At 38.4% G+C, this 24,593-nt stretch overlaps 1 protein-coding gene and 2 non-coding genes across 3 annotated transcripts in view; 1 reads left to right on the top strand and 2 right to left on the bottom strand.

The window, feature by feature from the left end:
- Positions 1-24,593, bottom strand: part of LOC126484314 (V-type proton ATPase subunit C) — a 62,333-nt gene that overhangs the window by 10,601 nt on the left and 27,139 nt on the right. The window lies entirely within an intron of this gene.
- On the bottom strand, positions 13,984-14,058 carry Trnat-ugu (transfer RNA threonine (anticodon UGU)). Its single transcript has one exon. It is a non-coding gene; the product is annotated as a tRNA-Thr (tRNA).
- Positions 15,132-15,206, top strand: Trnat-ugu (transfer RNA threonine (anticodon UGU)). Its single transcript has one exon. It is a non-coding gene; the product is annotated as a tRNA-Thr (tRNA).

Genomic DNA, 24,593 nt, shown 5'->3' with positions numbered 1-24,593 from the left:
ACAGTAATCAGTGAGAAAAGGAAATTGACGGAGATCCGAAATGTGAAATAATTTGGGTAAAGGTCACGGTTAAAGCAGGCTCAAACATGATAAGTGGATGTCTCTATAGGCCCCCTGGCTCAGCAGCTGTTGTGGCAGAACACTTGAAGGAAAATTTGGAAAATATTTCGAGTAGATTTCCTGACCATGTTATAGTTTTGGGTGAAGATTTTAATTTACCAGATATAGACTGGGAGACTCAAACGTTCATAGCAGGTGGCAGGGACAAAGAATCCAGTGAAATTTTTTTAAGTGCATTATCTGAAAACTACCTTGAGTAATTAAACAGAAAACTGACTTGTGGCGATAACATATTAGACCTTCTGGTGACAAACAGACCCGAACTATTTGAAACAGTTAACGCAGAACAGGGAATCAGCGATCATAAAGCGGTTACACCATCGGTGGTTTCAGCCATAAATAGAAATATTAAAAAAAGGTAGGAAGATGTTCCTGTTTAGCAAAAGTGACAAAAAGCAGATTTTGGAGTACTTGACAGCTCAACACAAAAGTTTTATCTCAAGTACAGATAGTGTTGAGCATCAGTGCATGAAGTTCAAAACCATCGTACAATATGCATTAAATGAGTATGTGCCAAGCAAGATCGTCAGAGATGGAAAAGAGCCACCATAGTACAACAAACGAGTTAGAAAACTGCTACGGAAGCAAAGGGAACTTCACAGCAAACATAAACATAGCCAAAGCCTTGCAGACAAACAAAAATTACACGAAGCGAAATGTAGTGTGAGGAGGGCTATGTAAGAGGCGTTCAATGAATTCGAAAGTAAAGTTCTATGTACTGACTTGGCAGAAAATCCTAAGAAATTTTTGTCTTATGTCAAAGCAGTAGGTAGATCAAAACAAAATGTCCAGACACTCTGTGACCAAAATGGTACTGAAACAGAGGACAGCAGACTAAAGGCCGAAATACTAATTGTCTTTTTCCAAAGCTGTTTCACAGAGGAAGACTGCGCCATTGTTCCTTCTCTAGACTGTGGCACAGATGACAAAATGGTAGATATCGAAACAGATGACAGAGGGATAGAAAAACAAAATTGCTCAAAAGAGGAAAGGCCACTGGACCTGATGGGATACCAGTTTGATTTTACACAGAGTACGCGAAGGAATTTGCCCTCCTCCTTGCAGCGGTGTACCGTAGGTCTCTAGAAGAGTGCAGCGTTCCAAAAGATTGGAATGGGGCACTGGTCATCCCCATTTTCAAGAAGGGATGTCAAACAGATGTGCAGAACTATAGACCTATATCTCTAACGTTGATCAGTTGTAGAATTTTGGAACACGTATTATGTTCGAGTATAATGACTTTTCTGGAGACTACAAATCTACTCTGTAGGAATCAACATGGGTTTCGAAAAAGACGATCGTGTGAAACCCAGCTCGTGCTATTCGGCCACGAGACTTATAGGGCCACAGACATGGGTTACCAGGTAGATGCTGTGTTTTTTGACTTCCGCAAGGCATTTGATACAGTTCCTCACAGTCGTTTAATGAAAAAAGTAAGAGCATATGGACTATCAGACCAACTGTGTGATTGGATTGGAGCATATGGACTATCAGACCAACTGTGTGATTGGATTGAAGAGTTCCCAGATAACAAAACGCAGCATGTCATTCTCAATGGAGAGAAGTCTTCTGAAGTAAGAGCGATTTCAGGTGTGCTGCAGGGGAGTGTTGTAGGACCGTTGCTATTCACAATATATATAAATGGCCTTGTGGATAACATCGGAAGTTCACTGAGGCTTTTTGCGGATGATGCTGTAGTATATCGAGAGGCTGTAACAATGGAAAATTGTACTGAAATGCAGGAGGATCTGCAATGAATTGACACATGGTGCAGGGAATGGCAATTGAATCTCAATGTAGACAAGTGTAATGTGCTGCGAATACATAGAAAGAAAGATCCCTTATCATTTAGCTACAATATAGCAGGTCAGCAACTGGAAGCAGTTAATTCCATAAATTATCTGGGAGTAGGCATTAAAAGTGATATAAAATGGAATGACCATATAAAATTAATCATCGGTAAAGCAGATGCCAGACTGAGATTCATTGGAAGAATCCTAAGGAAATGCAGTCCAAAAACAAATTACGTTACAGTACACTTGTACGCCCACTGCTTGAACACTGCTCCCCGGTGTGGGATCCGTACCAGATAGGGTGGATAGAGGGGGGGGGGGGGGGGGGGGGGTAGAGAAGATCCAATGGAGTGCAGCGTGCTTCATTACAGGATCATTTAGTAATCATGAAAGCATTACGGAGATGATAGATAAACTCCAGTGGAAGACTCTGCAAGAGAGACACTCAGTAGCTCAGTACGGGCTTTTGTTGAAGTTTCAAGAAATATACCTTCACCGAGGAGTCAAGCAGTATATTGCTCCCTCCTACGTACATCTCGCGAAGAGATCATGAGGATAAAATCAGAGAGATTAGAGCCCACACAGAGGCATACAGACAATCTTTCTTTCCACAAACAATACGAGATTGGGATGGAAGGGAGAACCGATAGAGGTACTCAAGATACCCTCTGCCACACACCGTCAGGTGGCTTGTGGAGTATGGATGTAGATACTAGCAATATATGGTATGTCATCTGGAAATGCAAACACTGTTTGCAACTGAGTACAATCTTCCACACATCTCTTTCAAGTGTATTCTATAAATATCTTATGGCCATGGCTAACACTAAAAATGAAATTTTTACCAGTACTTATTATGTTAACATAATACTCTTTTCAGTTACAGTGATTTCCCAGGTTTTTTTTCCATGTTCATTAAGTTAGTTTGCCTCTTCGCAATATGCAATAAGAAGTAAATTTTTGTACTAATTTTTCTTTGGTTTATAATATTAGTGACAATTATGGTTTTTGTGTTTCCTTTCCAAAACTATCATTGCAATGCTTCATCATTTTCCTAACCAACAATGCAGTGTTATACCTGAACTGAATTTGCTAGGTTACTGCCTCTCAAAATGCTTGCAAAGGTACATTATAATAAAACTATAATTAAATACAAAGCTTAAGACTGCACACATTAGACAGCAGGGCACAACTTACAAGCACTTCATTTTAACTAATTTACTTATTACTTTCAAGCAACTCCAATACTAGCACACAGAAAGCGGAGTAAAGACGTGGGTTATCTCTCTCATATTCTGGCACCCACATTCTCTTTTTCAATAACTTTATCATGTAATGATAATGGGTCATATCTAAGAGGGCCTTCATATGGTAGTAAATAGCAGTGATGTGTGCTGGAAACACCAATGAAATGTTGGTAGACAGTTACAACCAATTTTTGACATGGTAACATAAGGGCGATGAATGTTGAAACATGTGAAGAACTAAAAGGTAGACAGAATTCCATTCAAATGTTAGCCTTGTAACACTAAATGTGGCTAACAAGTTTTATATTGAATGCTATGTAGCAGTAATAGCATAGTTCATTTTGAAAAAGAAAGTAGAAATTTATTTATCTACATTAAAGAGCATTACACTTACAACAGATTTACAGTTTAAAATTACTCATAATAACCATAATTACAATTCAAGTGTCATTGTAAATGAGTTTCATCGTATTTTGTAATGTGGTTGCATTATTTTCAAAATGAGCTGTTTGAAATATTATTTAATTGCAAGCAGTTCGAAGGTGCAATGTTATAGTTCTAACCTCAGAGATAAATATATTCATAACAACAACTTCATTACGGATTTACTGTTTTTTATACTATACAACAAGGAAATGTTGAGAATCTATCTCACCATCAGACTGTATACCATAAAGTGCTTTTCATCCTACAGAAAACCTGAAGGAATTTTAATACATGGAATGATGACATACACAGTTGAGTAGCTCATAGCATGAATTTCCATGTGATTAAGAGCTTTTCACAAATTACATTTCTGGCCTTTCCTATCATAAAAGTTCACGAAAATGGTGGGTAGCTCCAACAACAGAAAAAATATTTTCTTTTCTGTCATCACAACATACCCTGAAGTCAATAAGTAAAATATAACCAAATCAAAGACACGCAATGTTTACAACAAATAAAAATAGTTAATGCAGTTCACAGTTACATCCAAACACACGATGTTAACATGAACTAAAAAGTTTTCAGCTGGCACAGAGAGAGCACATCTGCACTACAGAAGCAGACAATATATTTCCAGCAAGCTCACGCTTCAGCATTTATGATCATTAGCAACACATTAGTCTATCAAATGGCTAACATTTGTTTGATTCAATTCTTGTTACAGCAGCCTTTAACAAAAACAGGCTGTAAAATAGTACCTTTTGCTAGGAATGTTATTCTTTTACAGAATTTTTGTTAGCAAAACACTGTAAATCAATAAGTTTTCAAAAAAAGCCTTCTGATATCATTGCAAAAAATTTTAACTCTACAAAAAGCTCTAGTGTTTTCATGCTGTCTCAACAATTATGATATTTCTTTTAAAATTACACAAAATCTGTACTACCAATGCATAAAATATTCCAAACAAAGACAGAGAAATTTTCTAATAAAGCTGTTTCTCTATTCGCTTGACATAGCAATCGTGTATAAAGCCGAAACATTATTTGTCTATTGTTAACTTGGGTCTTTAAATCTGATTTACCAAGTTCTATTTTTTAGAGACCACAATTCTGTTTTGTGTTTTCTATGCATTATATGCTAATTATGAACATATTTTTTTGTCTAGGAGGGCTATTTGTGAAAAATTTTCTGACAAAAGTCTGTAGATTAATACCAGGCACAGTGTTTTCAACAGTACCAATGTAGGTTTGCTGATTAACTTGAGAAGCCCTTTTCATTTAACACTGCAATAGGAACTGTAGCTATGACAGTTGGCTTATATTTAACAAGTTCTGAGAAATGAAGCTCTACTAATCAATTTCTTGTGCCTCATACCAGTATGCAGACGCAGATCATTGACTGTGAGAGCTTCACCTTTTCCTTTAAGAGGCAATCCAACTTTTTCCAGCTTTTAGTGTCTCCCATATTGGCTGAACAACAAACTTCCAGCTGCAGAAGCTCACAAGTCAGTGGCTCAATTTTTTCACCTTTAGTGACTTTGGAACTGACACTTAACAATATTTGAACTACGTCAGATTTTGGACTGAGTGATAGTACACGGTGCATTTTAAAATTGAGATCTGGCCAATGAAAACAGAAGAGTAAAGGTATTGTCTTCCATTAGACAGATTTGTAGGGATTGTAATGTGATGAAATGAAATGCTGCTTAATATCCAGTTCAAAATAAATACAAAATATGTTCGAAGAATGTAGCTAAAATGGTGATCTACAGGATATCAATCATCTTCAAAAAACGGTAGGTCCCTCCTATTGTGGGATCTGAGTGTCCTCCTCTTCCTCTGTAAATTTCCCAAACCCATCATTCTCCTCCTCCCCACCCAAGTAAGGAACTATTACTGTAGTTCTGCCAAAAGCCAGGGTAGTATTACCTATTAGTAAATGTTCCTATCAGCAATAGTGATATTTCACCTCCTGAAGGTAAATTTTGGCCAACACTTCTGTCTCATATTTACAGTCATTCTATATTTTGTTCCCAATCAAATGAAATGCTTGGAATTTCTAGTATGCATTCAACTAAGTTGTACACACTTATCACTGGTAAAACCAATTGTTGAAACATTCCAGGCCATAAATAATTTATTCACTCATACAGTGACATAGCCTGTACTGTAAATTGCAGCATGTAGCAGAACCTACTGGAATGGTATAAGAGTAATTTTATACATTAACAGGTAGAAGCAACCACTAGAGGCCAATTCAATAAGATATACCAACAAAAAATTATGACCAGTGCTCATCTGCTTGCTCCCACAACTATGTGAATTACTGCTAAATTACTTCATATATGTGTGTTAGGAGAAACACAGCTACTTTGAAAACAGCTACTGCTACTTGTCCTGTACTACTCAACTGTTGTTTTTATCCAGTGCAACAAATAATGCTTTTGTGTAGTGATCTGTCCAATGCCAACATTTGAGTTGTGCAGTATTTACATCTCTGAGTCAAACTACTCTGATACATTGTAGAAACAGAGGTTCATGAGATGTTCTTTTACTTTTTTGAATATCTGGTGATTTTTAAGTATCTGCCTTATGCCAGTAAGAAGCTTTTATAAGACATTTGTGTCAGAATATAAAACTCCATTCTGAGCCCTAATTCACATGAAAATTATTTTTACTTCTAACACTGCGGTTGAGAATTTTACAGTTCATTCTAAATTCATTCTATATACTAACACATGTTTTACTAGGTTGTTTGTGTGTTGGCATGTAGATGTACCAATGTTAAGGTCTCTGAAGAGACTTCTGCAATTTTTTTGTTATCAATCATGCACACTATTCTCACTTCTGTAGGATAAACACCTTTTAGCCTTATTGTGCTCCCTGCATAAGATCATGCCACCAAATAGTGTTAAGAGAAAATAAATAGTAATCCTGTCTGCAAGCCAAAATAATGAGAAAGTTTTCTAACTATAAGCTGGCAGAACTGGGCTATTTGGTTAACCTATCCATGTGGTAGTTCCACTTTGGTTCATTATCCATATGGATGTGAAAGACAAACTGTTTGCTGTGAACAAGCTGCAAGCCTATTCCGTTATTCTCATAGGTATGTCTGGTATGGATGTGTCTGGCCAATTTACAGTACCATTATACTGGTCTCATCAGCAGACCACAATTTTTTATGAGTACTCTATGTCCCAGGTAAATCATTTGTGAAGATCAAGAACAGGAGTGAGCCATGCACCAAACCATGCAGGATACCATATCAAATATTTCCCCATTCTGAATGTAGTCTTATTCCTATCCTACCATTCATTAATGTGATTTTCTTATTTTCAAGAAATGACTTCATCACTCACACAAGGGGAATGCCTTTAATGCCATACCATTTTAGTTTCTGTTGCACAGTTTTATAATCTATACCATGAAAGGCCTTGGCAAGACCACAGAAAATGCCAACAGCATTCTCGGTTGGTTACAGCAGAAGTGATCTTGTGAGGTCATAGATGTCTTTCTCAGTAGGGAAGTGTTTATGGAAAAGACAAACTGTGTTTACGTTAAAAGATTATTCTCAAGAATGTGGCTCAATAGTCTGTTGTAAGCTAAATTCTCAAATATTTTTGAGAACACAAAAAAGAGGTACATGGATCTACAATGAGAGATCACTCATTTATCTCCATTTTTATAAATTTTATAAATGAGTGTTATTACCACATACTTCAGCCTTTCACAAACTGTACCTTGATTCATTTACTTATTACATAGATATCTAATGATTTTTGTGATCTCTGTAGCAGATGATTTGGCAAAACTGATGTCTGGTGGCACACGAGGAACCCTTCAAGGGCGATGTCGCAAAAGGCCAATGAAGTTTACAGAATTTGATGCCCCACATATTGTCTACAATGAAACTACAAAATTGGCTTCTAATGGCAGCAGTGGGCATCACTGGAGATATCCAATGGTGAGCACAGCAAGAAGCTATGGAGTGTAGTTGAACTGCTTAGTCAACAAGAAACTCACAACAGTGCTGGTGGTGTTAATACAAAGTGCAACAATCAACAATGCGGCCATCACATTACATCTACAGTAGTTGTTGAAGTTGACATTTCATCAGAAAGGAACTCAAGGAATTTTGCAAAGTGAGAAAGAAATGGTAGATGGAATATTAGCACTTCTGCAAGATTAGTCACTGGAATGTGTGGTGTCATGGACGTTCAACTGTGTGGACAATGTGCACAGGGAGTACAATCAAGACGGTACGTGCATAACAAGTGAAAGTATTGAAACAGATGTCAAGCCAAGTAGTTCATCATTCTTGTCCAGCAGGGAGCCACAAATCCTGTCCTCAGTGACATGTAGTAAAGGACAATTGTTTTCCAAGGAGCAAGTATTAAACATAATTACGTATATGGAAGATCACCCGCAGCATAGTTAAAAAAAATATCAGCGTAGTTTAAAAAAAGTACAGACTTCAAGTAAGTCTACAGCAGTATGACTGTAGTGCATAAGAAAAACTATGGCTATTCAAAGGAGAACAAGGCACACTTGTTACATAAACAGGCATTTGCACATTTCAAGGATGCTCGATACAATTTACAGGAAGTGCATAATAGTGAGCTTCTATGTTAAGCACATCAAATTGTGCATGATATAGACTGCAATGATTTCAAGGGAAGCAGTGGATGACAGCATGATTTCAAACAGTGCTACAGTATTGGAAGACATACGATAATTTCAAAGAAAGTGTCAACTTAATGCTGCAAAGCAAACTGCGGAATCGGCCCAAAAATTTGAAGGTGAGAAACAAACTTATCCCATCATTCAGTAAGGAATTTGTTTCCAACTGAGACCAATCAAGATCTGAGGAGGAAATGCACATGAAAGGAACCCTGGAAATTAGAGGTATCACAAGATTTGCACCACGATCCAATAACATCAATGCCTTAATGCATTCGTATACAATTATGTTGACTGTTAATCTAGATGGTAAATTGGCTGGAAAGTTATTTATTGTGCTGTGAGAAGTTGGAGGTGGAGGTGCTGCTCCTGCTCCTGCTCCTCCCCCCCCCCCCCCTTTTGTGACTCTTTCTTGTGTGTGTGACCTTGCAAGGGCAGTAGGGAATATTTACAAGAGAACTACAACATACTGCTTTTGGCCAGTAGTTGATCAAAATAACTTCCTTTTCCTTGATTCCTGGTCTGCATATAAAAATCATACTCCTTTAGAGAGAATTACCCCTCCTGGAAAGTGAATGAAATTGTAAGTCGTACCAGCCTCTGGATGTTTATTATTTCTGTACCTATAAAACCTATTATCACACTATCTGCACAATAAGCTCCACAACAGACTAGTTTGCATTCAGTTGCATGCCATCAGTTCTCATCCCCCCTTACATTCTGTGCATATTCTTTAAGAGAGGATACTTAGCTGAACCTCCTGCACAATTTATAGCTCCCAAGGAGTTTGCTTTCAATCTTGATGGTGCGAACCTTTGTGATCATTGTGGCATGCCATTATTCATTCAGTGTTCATGGTGCTAGTTAATGGTTTGTTTTGAACATTTCTTGAATGTCAGTGATGTCCATTTTGTGAAGTGTAATACATACATGTCACAGAAGGTTGATCTCTACACACTCATTTTCTGTGAGCCTCCTGATGCACATGGTGAGTCATCAGCAGTTAATATTTTAAATGATCACTACTAAAGACTGAACTTGCAACATCACACTCAAAGGGTTCCTCGTAAGAAAGTCTACAGTATCTGCTTTCATTGCTCCATTTTTCTCCCCGTGTTTTCTATTACTGTTAAAAAAGAATTCATTGAATTTAGTAATCAAAGACTGGAATTTAATATAATCTTCATTTTTGCAGCTGTTGTCAGGGAGTCGAATATAATTTGCCTTACCAAGTTAATTCATTTTATACCCAATAATAGTCCAAATTGTCTTTGCTTTGTTATTGGAATTTTGAATTCCATGTGTTTTAAAGAACATGATCACAGGCATATCCTGTGAGAGTCAGGGGAGACTAGAGGCTCTCAACCATTAGGTAGAAACAAAATCATCATCTTCACAAACTGAACTCTCATCTTATTCATGTTTCAATTCAGTGACTGACTGAAGAAAGAAAGCCAGAATGTGTAATGGATACTCACTAGCGGAAAGTGATTCAGAGTATCTGCCATGACACTGCAGGCTTAAAATAAACTGTGTTCTTTTAAAAAAATTTCAGAACAGTAGGCCTATCTTTGTTCAAAATCATTCTCTTACTTTAATGTACAGTTACATGAGAAACAGGTTATTTTGAGAATTTTTGGATGCTTACAAAATTATATTTTTGTATGTTACTGGTACAAGTGTTTTGGATGCGTAATTTATTTCATAGTGAATCAGCATCTGTGGTTTACAGTTCAACCAAAGAATATATCACCCGTGAATCTCATTGTGTATCAACGCAAATAAACATACATTTTCGAGAATTTTCAAAAGCTACCACTGTCCTTTGCATATCTATGAGCAATCTGTAGCAAATCAGCATTTGTGATTTAGCAGCAGATTTTCTAACTAACATATTGTGCTACACCTGGCTTTCCCTTGAAGAGGAGTAGCCCTATATATAATCTGCATTTATCGTAAAGTAACTCTTTCTTCAAGTTTGCTAACAACTATAATTAACATCAAAACATTTTAGGAAACTATTAATTTTTACCACAGGTTTTTGTGTTGCCTTAATAGAAATCTCATTTTTGTGTATCTTGTTCAGTTCTTATGGAGAATTAGCAACTTTTTAGCTTAACATAAGATAAGATAATCAGTGGGCTTAAAGTTATTTGCTTACTGCCTTGTAATACACTGAAGCAGCCAAAATGCAGGCCCACTGTGAACGTTCTACTGCAACATGGGATGAGTTGGTTGACATTCATAAGCAACTGGAAACTGCCCTGACTACAGTCAAATGAGTGGCAGCTGCTGCGAATCAGTGTGTTGCAAGAGCTCCCAAAAGTCATGTACCTGTTATGCCTATACCAGAGGTACCTCAAATACTATACCCTCCTGTGGATCTTGTCTCCGATGCAGAAAGTACATGATCTGCCATTACCTGTCCATTTGACTGTGAGTGGTGTGTCAATGGTACAGCTAGGCATCCTGTACAGGGTGGATGGGGAGCAGGGAGAACTCAAGGTGCTCTACCAATCCCCCGAGCCAACAAGTCTGAGGTGCTGTCCTTCACTGAAACTGAGCCAGTGGGACTCACTTCAACTATTTTGCAGAAACCTGTTTTGTCTGGTGTCAGGAAGAGGCAAACACAAAAGGGTACGGGTCTATTAATTGTCAGCATTTCTTAGGGAAATGGCAGCAAGGGACAGAAAAGGACACCAGGTGCACTCAGTGTGTATGCCTGGGGGTCTCATTCAGCATGGTGAACAGGCTAGTCCGGCAGCCACTGAGTGAAAAGGATGCAACAAACTGCAAATTATGGGCACACTGGAACGAATGATGCCTGTCGTCTGGGCTCCGAGGTCATTCTTGGATCATTCCAGCAACTGGCAGAGGAGGTTGAGAAGACCAGCCTTATGCATGGAGTTTCACAAGGCTCACAATTTGCACCATTATCCCCAGAACTGATCATGGCCCTTTGGTTCTGGGTCGAGTGGAGCAACTTAATAAGAAACTTTGAAGGTTCTGTGACAAGCCAGGCTGTGACTTCCTGGACTTGCGCCATATGACTGGCTGTGACTTCTTGGACTTGCACCAAAGGCTTGTGCACTGTAGGGTCCCCCTAAATAGGTCAAGCGTGCATTAAACAACAGACTGCTACTCAGGTAGCTGACTGTGTGTGGGTTGCACACAAGGGTTTTTTAGATTAGGCAACTCTCCATCCAATCCAGATAACAATAACTGTAGGAAAATCTAAAGTATCAGTGTCTGGTCGAAAGAAACGCCTCCCACAGGTGAGAGTATTAAAATCCTAATGGTAAACTGCCGAAGCACTCGCAACGAAGCGTCAGTTTTAAGCATTTATGAAATGCAGTGAATCTCACATAACATTAGGTAGAGAAAGCTGGTTGAAACCTAAAATTGATATCAGTGACATTTTAGGGGAAAATTTAAGTTTATATTGAAAGGCTAGGCAAATGGGAAATGGAGGTAGCGTATTTGTTGCAGTAGACAAAAAACTCAAATCCCCCCCACAGTAGAAACTGAAGCTGAATGTAAGACTCTTTGGCAACAATTAGTATCAGGGGTGGGCACAAAACGATAATTGGATCCTTCTATTACCCATCAGACTTGTCTCCTGATGTAGCTGAAAACTACAGAGAAAACCTCAGTTAACTTGTATGTAAGTTTCCCAGTCATACTGTAATCATTGGTGGAGACTTTACTCATCCAACAGTTAATTGGGAAAATTAGAGTTATGTTAGTGGCAATCGTGATAAGACATCCTGTGAAACTTTACTAAATGACTTCTCTGAAAACTACCTAGAACAAATAGTTCGGAACCCCACTCATGATGGAAATACATTGGATCTAATGGAAACAAATAGATCTGACCTCTTTGAGGATGTCCACATTGAAACTGGTGTCAGTGACCATGACATGGTTGCAGCAACAATGATTACCAAAATACTAATGATAACTAAAACAAAAAGAAAGGTATATGTGTTCAGTAAACTAGATAAAAAATCACTAGTGTCATATCTCAATGAGGAACTTGGAAGTTTCAGCGCAGGGCGCAAGCATTAGATGAACTCTGGCAAAATAGCTGACCATGCGCTGGATAGATACGTACCCAGTAGAACAATTCATATTGGGAGGTAAGCTCCGTGGTGTATAGTCACTGTAAAGAAACTTCTGAAGAAACAGAGATTACTGCATGATACATGTACAACAAAGGGTAGGGCTATAGACAGAGAGATGCTGAAAGAAACATGTTTGGCTGTCAAGAGAGCAATGTGTGACGCCTTCAATAACTACCATAGCATAATATTGTCAAGTGATCCTTCACAGAACCCAAAGAAATTCTGGTCATATGTAAAGAGGCTGTTAGTGGCACCAAAGTCAGTGTCCAATCCCTAGCGAATGAGACAGGAACTGAAACTGATGGCAGCAAAGCAAAAGCAGAAATGCTTAACGCCGTTTTCAAATGTTCCTTTAAAAAGGAAAACCCAGGAGAATTGCCCAAATTTATTGCTTATACCACTGAGAAGATGAATGAAATAAGCATTAGTGTCAGTGGTGTTGAGAAACAGCTGAAATCATTAAAATTGAACAAAGCTTCAGGGCCCAATGGAATTTCTGCCAGATTCCATACAGAATTTGTGGCTGAGTTAGTCCCTCTTCTAACTATAATCTATAGCAGATCCATCGAACAAAAATCCGTACCCAGTTCTTGGAAAAAGACATAGGCCACATTTGTATACAAGAAAAGTACAATCGCACTTTTCTCATAGGACATTCTGAAAGCTTTAGGTCAAGGTAGATACAGTATTTCTCGATTTCCGAAAAGCTTTTGACACAGCACCACACCTACACTTATCATCAGAAGTATGATCATATAGGGTATCAAGAGAAATTTGTAACTAGACTGAGGACCTTTTGGTATTGAGGACAAGCTTGTTATCATGGATGAAAAGTCATCGTCACATGAAGAAGTAACTTCAGGTGTGACCCAGGGAAGTGTGTTGGGACACTTCCTTTTCATGTTGTATATTAATGACCTTGCAGACAACATTAATAGTAAAATCAGGTTTTTGTAGATGATGCTATTATCTATAATGAAATACTATCTGAAAGAAGCTCAGATCTTGATCAGATTTCTAACATGTTGCACAGATTGGCAACTTGCTTTAAACATTCAGAAATTTAAAATTTTGGACTTCACAAAACGAAAAAATGTAGTATCCTGTAACTATAATATCAATGAGTCACTGTCCGAATTGGCCAGCTCATACAAATACTTGGCTGTAACACTTTGCAGGGATATGAAATGGAACGATCACATAGATTCAGTAGAGGGTGAAGCACATGGTGGACTTTGGTTTATTGTTAGGATACTGAGGAAGTGCAATCACTCTACAAAAGAGAGTGCTTACAAATCACTCATGAGACCCAGCCTAGAATATTACTCAAGTGTGTGGGACCTCTACCAGATAAGACTAACAGGGGATATTGAACATATACAGGGAAGGACAGCACAAATGGTCACAGGTTTGTTTAATCCATGGGAAAGTGTCAAAGAAATACTGAAGGAACTGAAATGGCAGACTCTTGAAGACAAATGTAAACTATCCTGAAAAACTATATATGACGGTAGTACCCATTCCCGAAAGAACAGTTACCGTGGAGCTGCAAGCAGGCGTTGATATACTTCATTGGGGACATGTTGAAAATGTGTGCCCCGACCGGGACTCGAACCCGGGATCTCCTGCTTACATGGCAGACGCTCTATCCATCTGAGCCACCGCGGGCACAGAGGATAGTGCATCTGCAGGGACTTATCCCTTGCACGCTCCCCGTGAAATCCACATTCCCAACATGTCCACACCACTACATTCGTAGTGCGCCTTATAGATGTTTGCCCATCATACTCATTACTCGTGGCAGATTAATCTACCAAGTCCCATGCGAGTTCGGGCATAGCGTGTGCGTTCGCACAAGAAGGTCAATGACCGGGAAGCCATATTTTTAACTATATATTGTCCGCCCCCAGTAGCTGAGTGGTCAGCGCGACAGACTGTCAATCCAAAGGGCCCGGGTTCGATTCCCGGCTGGGTCGGAGATTTTCTTCGCTCAGGGACTGGGTGTTGTGTTTTCCTAATCATCATCATTTCATCCCCATCAACACGCAAGTCGCCGAAGTGGCGTCAAATCGAAAGACTTGCACCAGACGAACGGTCTACCCGACGGGAGGCCCTCGTCACACGACATTTCATTTCAACTATATATTACGGTAGTACCTGTTCCCGAAAGAACGAGTAATGAGTATGATGGGCAAACATCTATAAGGCGCACTACGAATGTAGTGGTGTGGACATGTTGGGAATGTGGATCTCACGGGGAGCGTGCAAGGGATAAGTCCCTGCAGACGCACTATCCTCTGTGCCCGCGGTGGCTCAGATGGATAGAGCGTCTGCCATGTAAGCAGGAGATCCAGGGTTTGAGACCCGGTCGGGGCACACATTTTCAACATGTCCCCAATGAAGTATATCAACGCCTGCTTGCAGCTAGGGTGTCCATTTAATTATCATTTCATTTCTAGAAAAGCTGCATGGTCATCCATGGTAACTGTTCTTTCGGGAACAGGTACTACCGTCATATATAGTTAAAAATATGGCTTCCCGGCCATTGACCTTCTTGTGCGAACGCACACGCTATGCCCAAACTCGTACGGGACTTGGTTGATTAATCTGCCACGAGTAATGAGTATGATGGGCAAATATCTATAAGGCGCACTACGAATGTAGTGGTGTGGACATGTTGGGAATGTGGATCTCACGGGGAGCGTGCAAGGGATAAGTCCCTGCAGACGCACTATCCTCTGTGCCCGCGGTGGCTCAGATGGATAGAGCGTCTGCCATGTAAGCAGGAGATCCCGGGTTCGAGTCCCGGTCGGGGCACACATTTTCAACATGTCCCCAATGAAGTATATCAATGCCTGCTTGCAGCTAGGGTGTCCATTTAATTATCATTTTATCCTGAAAAAGTCTATTAACAAAGTTTCAAGAACTGGCTTTAAATGATGACTCTAGGAATACACTACAACACCCTACGAATCGCTCAGAGAGGGATTGTGAGAATAAGATTAGAATAACTGCTGCATGCATGGAGGCATTCAAACAATCATTCTTCCCACGCTCCATATGTGAGTGGAACAGGAAGAAACCCTAATAACTGGTACAATGGGATGTACCCTCTGCCATGGACCTCACGGTGGTTTGCAGAGTATAGATGTAGATGCAGACACCTTAATCCTGTTCCACAAATTGGCATCTACATCTACATACATACTCCACAAGCCACGTATGATGCATGGTGGAGGATATCCTGTACCACAACTAGTCGTTTCCTTTCCTGTTGCCTTCACAGATAGTGCAATGAAAAAATGACTGTCTATATGCCTCCATATGAGCCCTAATTTCTTGTATCTTATCTTCGTGGCCCCTTAATGAAATGTATGTTGGCAGCAGTAGGATCATTGTGCATTCAGCTACAAATGCCAGTACTCTAAATTTTCTCAATAGTGTTTCTCGTCGCCTTCCCTTCAGTGATTGCCATTTCAGTAGGGTGAGCAACCGCAGTAGTATTCTTCGAAATGAATGTCCTCTTCCCTCCAGGGACTCCCATTTTAGCTCCCAAAGCATATTCATAACACTTGCATGCTGATCGAACCTACCGGTAACAAATCTAGCAGCTCGTCTCGGAATTGTTTTGATGTCTTCTTCCAATCCAACCTGGTGCGGTCCCAAACACTCAAGCAGAAGTAAAAAAAAGGTTGCAATTGCATCCTATATGTGGTCTCTCTTACAGATGAACTACCCTTTCCAAAAATTCTAACAAAAAACTGCCCTAGCACAATTCTCAAACACTTGTTCCATTTCATATTGCTTCACAGTGTTATGCCCAGATGTTTAAATGACATGATTGTGTCAAGCAGGAACTGCTAATGCTGTATCCAAACATTACAGGTTTGTTTTTCCTTCTCATCTGCATTAACTTACATTTTTCTACATTAAGAGCCAGCTGCCATTCATCTAGACCTACATGGATACTCCACAAGCCACTGTATAGTGTGTGTCAGAGTGAACCCTGTACCACTACTTATCATTTCCTTTCCAGTTCCATTCGCAAAACTAGCGAGAGAAAAATGACTGTCTATACGCCTTGGTCTGAACCCTAATTTCTCATATCTTATCTTCGTGGTCCTTATACCCAACATATGTTGGCGGCAGTAGAATCACTTGACAGTCAGCTTCAAATGCCACTTTTCTAAATTTTATAAATAGTGTTTCTTGAAAAGTAAATCGTCTTCCCAAAGCATCTACATAACACTATGTGTTGGCTGGTGAAAAATCTAGCAGCCTGCTTCTGAACTGCTTCAATGTCTTCCTTCCAACCTGGTACGGATCCCAAACAATCAATCAATACTTAAGAATATGTTGCACCAGCATCCTATATGTGGGTTACTTTACAGGTGAACCACTCTTTCCTAAAATTCTCCCAATAAAACAAAGTCGGCCATTCGCCTTCCCTACCACAGTTCTCACATATTCATTTCATCTCATATTGCTTTGCAATGTTACACCCAGATATTTCAAGAACTTGGCTGTGTCAAACAGGACACTACTAATTCAGCATCTGAATGTTACAGGTTTGAGCTTCCTACTCATCTGCATTAATTTACATCTTTCCACATTTAGGGCTAGCTGCCAATCACCATACCAACTGGAAATTTTGTCCATGTCATCTTGTGTCCTCCTCAACACCTTACTGTACACCACGGCATCATCAGCAAACAATTTCAGATTGCTGCTCACCCTGTGTGGCAAATCATTTACGTATATATAGAACAGGAACAGTCCTATCACACTTCCCTTGGGCACTCCTGACGATACTCTTGTCTCTAATGAACACTCACCATTGAGGACAACATACTGGGTTCTATTACTTAAGAAGTCTATGAGCCACTCACATGTGTCTGAACTTATTTCATATGCTCGTACCTCTAGTAACAGCCTACCCCATCTGCCTGTTCATGCATAGTTCACAGCATATCATGTGAGAAAAGGGCAAACTGATTGTCACATGAGAGATACTTTCTAAAACCATGGTGATTCATGGACAGTTTCAAGAAGGTTTATTATGTTTGAACTGAGAATATGTTAAAGGATTCTGCAGCAAACAGCCGTTAGGGATATTGGTATGTAATTTTTGTGGGTCTGTTCTTGTACACTTCTTAATTACCGGGGTCACCTACGCCCGTTTCCAGTCCCTTGGAACTTTGTGCTGGGTGAGAAATTCAGAATACATGCAAGCTAGGTAAGGAACCAATGCCATAGAGTACTCTTTGTAAAATCGAACTGAGATTCCGTCTGGACCTGGTGATTTATTTACTTTCAAATCTTTAAATTGTTTCTCTGTGCCAGAGGTGCTTATTAATATGTTTTCCATACAGGAGTATGTCTGATGATCAAATGATGATATGTTTGTATGAATCACAGTTATTCTCCCTAAAATTGGAAATGCCAGGTGGACTTGTGTTCTAAGAGCTTCCAGTAACATTGTAACTTCAATTCACAATGTTTTTTTCCTTGTCTTAATAGCCAATGTCAAAAACAACTACAAAAGTGTATACAATTATTCATACGTATCCAAAGATTACATGACCCCAAATTAATATGTACAAATCTAACAGAAATAACAATCACTCAATTACATTTACTGTCGGTATTAATATAGGAGCATTTGTATGTTTGGTGTTTATTAATCACAGTTGCACAATAGTTTCATAAGAAACTGTGCTTCGTCTTCTTTAAGGCTCCCCCTTCCAGTAAACTGATGTTAGTTCTGAAACAGTGTTCTGCACAATCTTCTTACTTTTATTGACACACTATCAAAAAATTTAATACATTACTGATGAGACTTAAACCTAAGAAGCTTCACACTGTGGCTTTGTCATATAACAACTGAATAATACTACAGCACTGTTTTATTTAATTTATTAGTTTTGGTCATGTATCAGATAAGGTACTATATTCTAAGTTGTTTTACAATTTCTATTCCCTGGTATAATCGAACTTCCTGTAACTTAATTTTATTATTTTTTACTTTTTCACCACTGATTACCTATGCCTGTGAATAAAGTGTCAGTTTACTCTTTCAGTGCAGTTACACTGGAAGGATTATACAATGAAGCTTGTGCGTGCTGACTAAGTAACATACACTTCTGTGTGATGTGACAGTTTTAGTAATAAGAGCATGCTGAATGTATCAGAAGACCTGATACAGGGCAGGTAAGTACACCTGAAAGACACCACTGAAAAAAGAACAGTCACATCAGTAAAAGAAAGAGCATATGTCTGTCAGCACAACCTAATCAAAGGAGTTCCCTGGAATGATAACTTTGATCACCTTTTCATTTGTTAACTTGAGCATTAAAAAAAACCATAGGGTGTCATGCTGCATCCATGCTAACACTGAATGATGAGTGGAAATCAACAGCAAACAGTGATTAAAGCCACTATTACCAATATCCAGTGAAAGAGGGGCAATGTTTCTCTATACACAGATTCAGCACACAGATTTTCTGTACAGCCTTAAACTACAATCACACCTGTCACTCTGGAACAGTAAAAAGTGTAAAAAGTTGAGAAATCACTTAGATGTTTATTCATGAAAAGGGGGCACTGTTCCTAACAACACATTCATTAGTACAGCACCTACATCCTGCACAATTACAATGCCATTTGTTCATGAAGCTCAAGGAAATGAATTGCAATTTGTGACACTTATGCAAAAATAAACTTGAGCAGAAATAAATTTTAACTGAAGAGCATGAATATTCCTTTTCATAAAATATATTCCTAAAAAATCAATTTGTCTTCAGTGCATCATACATGATGAACATATTTAATAATTTTTTATGTGTTATAATATACACAGAATGTACTTTCTTTACAGAAAACTTTTATGTTGCACCACAGATGTACAACAAATAATACCCAACATCACATCTTTCACTTACAGTTCATCCATCCATGTTCCTCCTTACTTTTCATTTGCTGAAACAAGTTCACACATTTTGCCTTGTACATTGTTCCTCAATACTGAACACTACCTACGTGTATTTGGGCCTAACAAGGAACATTTGAGAAATAAATAATTAGCTTCTGTATGTGTGTGTGTCAGCAGCTCAGTGGTAAAGCGCCAACCTATGGCTGCAAAATTCTTAGATTCGACCCCTGTTAGTCCTAGGAATTTTATCTGTCATTTTTCATGTGTTTCAGTTCTGGCAATGTTCGTTAATGTGAAAAGCACCAAGTTGCAAGATAGTTTGGAATCAATCTGTAGTTCCCTTTATAACATCTGGGTCAGCCAGTTCAGAAGCAGCCAAGGGCACACCAATGGCTGTAGGACCATGACTAACTTAAAACACTGTGGTGTTCAAACCAACTTTTGGGTTGATAACAGTTCCAACATTTTTTTGTGAGGATCTTAACTGTGATTGCTGCATTTACCTGTCTTACAATGTAAAAAAGGATAACCATGCTAGGAAATAGGTTCACTGTTGCATTTTTACATAAGATTACAAAATTCCTTTAGTTATGGAAATATATTCTCTTGTTTTCTATGCACTGCATTTGCTCATTCATTTATATTATAATACAATACACATAACATAACAGAGGTATGTGAAAAAAGTTGACAGCCATGGGAACCAGGATGGCTCCTCATTATACCAACCATTTATTGGGTCATTTCAAGGGGGCCTCCCAGGAATCCCAGAAGTTTCAGACTCTTGTGTAGTTTCAATACATTAACAGTATTACATTTAACTATCCAAGATTTGTAGTGATAACTACAATTTCGTAACTGAGAAGACATCCTGTTACACAATAACAAATTCTTTCTCTGAAAACTACTTAAAACAGATAATTAGACAACAAACTCATGACTGAAATATATTAGATTTAATGGCAACAAATTGATCTGCTGTCTTTGGGTGTGTCCTGGGATCAGTTATTGTAATGCAGTTGTAGCAACAATGATTAGCAATTATTTTCTGTTTACTTCAGTCCACAGTACTGCAGTATTTTAGAAATGACCATTTTCTGTCTGGACTGTTACTACACTTATTTGCCCACAATCACAATTTCAGCCTATCATGTCATTATGATGTGTCAACTGAAACAACATAAACTGCTTAAGGATGAGTTAAATCTCAAGACAACATTCTGGTCTCAAAAATTATAAAAACAACGTCGTCGTTTTTAAAAATTATGCCTCTTCTTACCTCACCATGACATGGGTTGATGCACAATCATTCCTTTTAATTGTGTATATCTTGTTTACATGTTTCATACACATATTAAGACAGGGGCCTTTGCCATTTATATACACTACAGGTATTACTTTAGGTAGCAGCACCAGCACATTTATACAACATTAGTTGTCAAATGTCACAGCTGGTGGATGCACAGTGAAAAATGAAGAGTGCAGATGACAGGAACTTTATGAGAATTATTACAGTAAGTAATGGTTGTATAATATTGCAAGTGAATTCAAGCTTAAAGATCATCATCAGCATCATATGCTGTAGAACATTACAAGATAACAAGGTATTTCAAACAGAACAACTTCTTCCATCTCAGAAAATATGAATTCCAAAAACACTGGTCACGCTAAACCCAATTTACAACCTTTTCACTTGTATCCTGAATGTCATGAATCCAGGCAAAAAGATGGATGCAGTATTTCTTGACTTTCAAAAAGCACTTGACTCAGTACCAGACCAAAGTTTATTAACAAAAGTATGATTGTATGGGGATATCAAACAAAGTTTGTGGTTCTATTGAGGAAGTTTAGGTAGAGAGGATGCACTATGTTATTTTGGATGGGAAGTCATTGACAGATGTAGAAGTAACTTGAGCTACGCCCCAGGGAAATGAGTATTTTTCAAAATTTGATAAATGCAAAAAAGGAAATTTTCAGGAAACACATTTTTTAAATATCATACTGAAACACTAATTATATAAATGACATATTTTAATGTTTACACAGCTTTTGTAGGCACCATTTCAATTGTCTGTTTGAATTTTCTAAAATTTTCAGATAAAGTTTACAAGTTTTTCCAGAGATCGATAAATGCCAAGATGGAAGTTAAAAGTCTTTTTGATGTACATTTTCAAGTTAATTTTTCTCCATTTTTTATCTTTAACATTAATTACAGAGGAAGCTACTTTATTGTTCATTTTGCAAAGAAATACAATAATGTACAACTTCCACTTTAGTATCACACTTTTCCTTAAATGTATGATGAAAAGAAGTGCAACTTGTGACTGCTTTCAAAAACTTTTGTTTTAACAGTCACTCCCCTAGCAGGCAATCCCTGCTCTTGCTACACTCTGCACTGTGACTGTAGAGTGTGGAACCCATAACAAACTGCAATAGCAGAGAATACTGTATGTATACAAAGAAGGGCAGCACAAAGGGTTACAAGTTTGTTTGAATCAAGGGAGAGCACAAAAATGCTGGAAGGAAACTGAAAAGGCAGATACTATCTCACAAGGGCCTATTTTAAAAGTTTAAAAAATCAATATTAAGTGAGGAGTCTTGAAATATGCTGCAGCCTCCTACATATCACTCCCATACAGACTGTTAAGACAGGATTGGATTGTCTGTAGTGGGCACTGAAGCATTTACACTGTCATTCCTTCCATACCAGAATGGAACAGGAAGAAACCCTAACATGTGATACAAGGGAAAGTGCCCTCTGCCAGCACTTTATATTGACTTGCAGGGTATGGATGTAGATGCAAATTTTTCACTAGGCCTCCATAGTGAGATTAACTGTAGGAATTCTGTGGTCTCTTGCCTCCTTTTCACAGTTAAATTTCACATCGCTCTCTTCTAAATCTGATGCCATTTTCCTGGATGTTGAATTCAACATCACTGAAGGCCAGTTCTACACTTCTGAATCTGTGTGTCAAGCCAACAAATGAAACTCAGTACTTACACTTTCACAGTTGTCATCTCAATCATAGTAAACATTTCTGCTTGAATGCTGTGTCCTCCTATGATTGTTAGTTTGTAGCCTATCCGTCTTCACTGCCCTTAACTATGCCAATAGCTTACTTCAAAGTTCACTTGGCACTGCCGATTCCCCTCAGTTGTACACCTCTCATTACCCAGTATTAACCTGTTCAAAAATGTATTAACCAGCTTCTTTGGATATGGCTGTAATTTTCAGAAATCATAATCTGAAATAATGTCCATCCCACACACGAACAAAAAATCTCCATAACATCCTGGTAAAATGCCAGTTTGTGTGACTACTCCCAGTGAAAGACTAGCCAATGCATTCTCCTATCACTACCAACATCCTACACCAGCCCCATTACCAGAGAGACCATAAACACCACTTGAGAAACTACTCCAGTCTTGTACCAATTATGTGCAATCCCTGCCATGTCTCTTGTGCTGTTATGATAACCACCAAGTTTCCAAGAAGGATATGTTGAAAAAGATTGTACTACTTTACTGGCTTCACACAGTATCCCATTGCAGAGCATGCTCTGCAAAACAATTGTGGAGACTATGTTCAAACTAACTATATCAGAACAAAGGTCATGTTCCTCCCATTATTACTATTACAATTCAGGAACTGCTGGGTTTCTAAAAGGAAATGCTTCAAAATCTTTAGCAAATTTTTTTCTAGACAAAAGTGAAAAACAGCTATGTATGTGCAGGAGTCTGGCTTCAAAGTGTATTGTCTCTTGTAGTTATTCTGACACTGTGTGCAAGTGTCAGCTTTGCTATAATGCTTTGTTTAGAATATTTTATCATTGTATTAACTGCTGTGTTACAAATGGTCATATATGCTGTGCCTACCACAACCTCGTCTTTCAGCACATGTAGATCTGTGCCATTGACAACAAAATCACAGTCGCATTCAATCTCCTTATTTTCATTGGAAAGCTGTTTGAAGAGCAAAAATGTCAAAAAACATGCATTGTTTTGAACAAACAATAAAATATTTATACAAGTGAAGTACACCAATCCTCCTCAACAATCTTACCATACAGTTTTAAATGTTCATTACTGTATCTGTAACAAGTACTTTATAATTACCTAACAATGCTACATTGTCCTCTTCTTATAGGAAAGTCAATATATATGGGTCAAACATGGTTCAGAGGATTGTCATCAAAGACAAACTATTAAACTTATATAATTAGTTATACAAATATTGTCTTTGATTGTAGAGAGCAGTGTTCTGAGACAGCAAACACAATTTCCATGCACTTGAGCAGTATTCATGTGATGCTTCAAGGAGCTCACCATTTCTTATGCTGTAGTATTAACAACTGATGTGTTTCATGCTTAAAACACAACAAGTGCCACACACAAAAAACCAATTTATTCATAAAGATTAATTACATGTGATCCACAGTATATCTGGATATGGTTACATAAGAAATCTACTCATCAAGCTGCAGCAGAAGGAAACAAATAAAAAGATGTGGAAACACACGAGCTTTCAGAGCCAGTGGCTTCTCTTCCTGGGAGAATGGTTGGCAGGAAAGAAATTGGGATGAAGGAAAACAACTGGTGTTATTTAGGAAATGGGGACAGTTCTGTAAAAGTTGCACTCAACCCCAGGACAAGGGAGGCTTATTGGATGAGATGAGGAGGAAAGACTGGTATCTACATTAGACAAGATTTGAAAGTCAGAGAACTTAAAAGTGGAAGTTACAGTATAAATAAGACAGAGATTATTGGAGAAACATCATGATAGAGTTCTAAGAGTGGTAAGCTAATTGGATTACACGTAGTAGCAGGTGGCAGGATGGAGAAAAATAGACAGGACGGAAAATAAATCATAAAAAAAGAAATAAATATAATAAAAAATGAAAGATAAAAGGAAGTAAAGAAAAGGAATAGTTACTTAAAAGAAATTCTGGGGTCATATAAATTAACGTAAATTTAGAACAGCTGGATAGTGAGAACTCAGCACGTTGTGAAGCAATTTCCATCTGCAAAGTCCTGTGGAACTGGTGTCAAGAGTGAGAACTTAGATGGCAAGTGTGGTGAAATAGGCACCAAGGTTACAACTGTCACTTTGTGTGCTCTGAAACAAGTTGTTTTCTGTTGACGTCCCCTGTTTATCACCTTTCATCCTTACTGATAACTTGATGGTAGTCATACCAATGCAGAAAGCCAAACTGTGTTTACTTAACAGTTGGTACATGACATATGTAGTTTGACAGGTGGCTCCCCCTTTGGTA

The sequence above is a fragment of the Schistocerca serialis genome, chromosome 6 (assembly GCF_023864345.2).
Source record: "Schistocerca serialis cubense isolate TAMUIC-IGC-003099 chromosome 6, iqSchSeri2.2, whole genome shotgun sequence".
NCBI lineage: Eukaryota > Metazoa > Arthropoda > Insecta > Orthoptera > Acrididae > Schistocerca > Schistocerca serialis.
This window is presented reverse-complemented; position numbering and strand designations above follow the sequence as displayed.